Source organism: Nannospalax galili, unplaced genomic scaffold, assembly GCF_000622305.1.
Source record: "Nannospalax galili isolate Female #2095 unplaced genomic scaffold, S.galili_v1.0 scaffold663, whole genome shotgun sequence".
NCBI classification, from domain to species: Eukaryota; Metazoa; Chordata; class Mammalia; order Rodentia; family Spalacidae; genus Nannospalax; species Nannospalax galili.
Window position 1 is genome coordinate 1,019,267 of NW_008351881.1, and position 772 is coordinate 1,020,038.

Below are 772 nucleotides of genomic sequence, written 5' to 3' on the forward strand. Positions count from 1 at the left end.
AATACTGTTGTACACTAACAGCAAATGATCTTATTTCTACCAGCAGATACTGAGAGTGTCAACTCGGGGAACCTAAAGTTATTAAGTTTATTTTTATATTTGAAATTAAAATATTATTTGAAAAATTTCCTATTTCTGATGTCTAAATTGATGAATATTTTTATATGTATTATAGGTATTAACATTGCTTCTCTTTTATATTGTTGGCTTGCTGGTTGATATTTGTTATTGGTAACCCCCTAAGTCATCTCTAATAAACAAATCTCTTAGAAGGACAAGACATTGCTAGAGGTCATGCACTTATAGACCTTGCTAAACAGTACTTTAGTTTCAAGTGCATTCCTTATTAGAAAGACACTTCAGGAGACAATATTTCTCATGAATCACTTGGCCAAGAGTGCTACTAGATTATATGTTACAAGACCTGAGATGATTGTCCATGATTGAAGGTGCATTTAAATGTGTGGTGAGATCTGCATGATGGGAAGAGAACAAACTTTGGTAAATTGGCCTCTGCTGAGCAGAACTGAGGACTTAGGTTTTATTAACAGCACCTGTACTGTAAATATTCCCAGGAGTATGCACTGCAGCACATGATACAACAATTACTATTCTGGTGTATTTTCTCTTAGTTTTCCTCAACTATTTCTGAGAGAAAAATATGAAGATACTAAGTACTTGTAACCATTTGCAGAGAAGAACTTCAGAATATTTGTGATCTTATATTTGATGCCAATGCCAACATAAACCTTCTATGCTAGTGTGTGAGTAT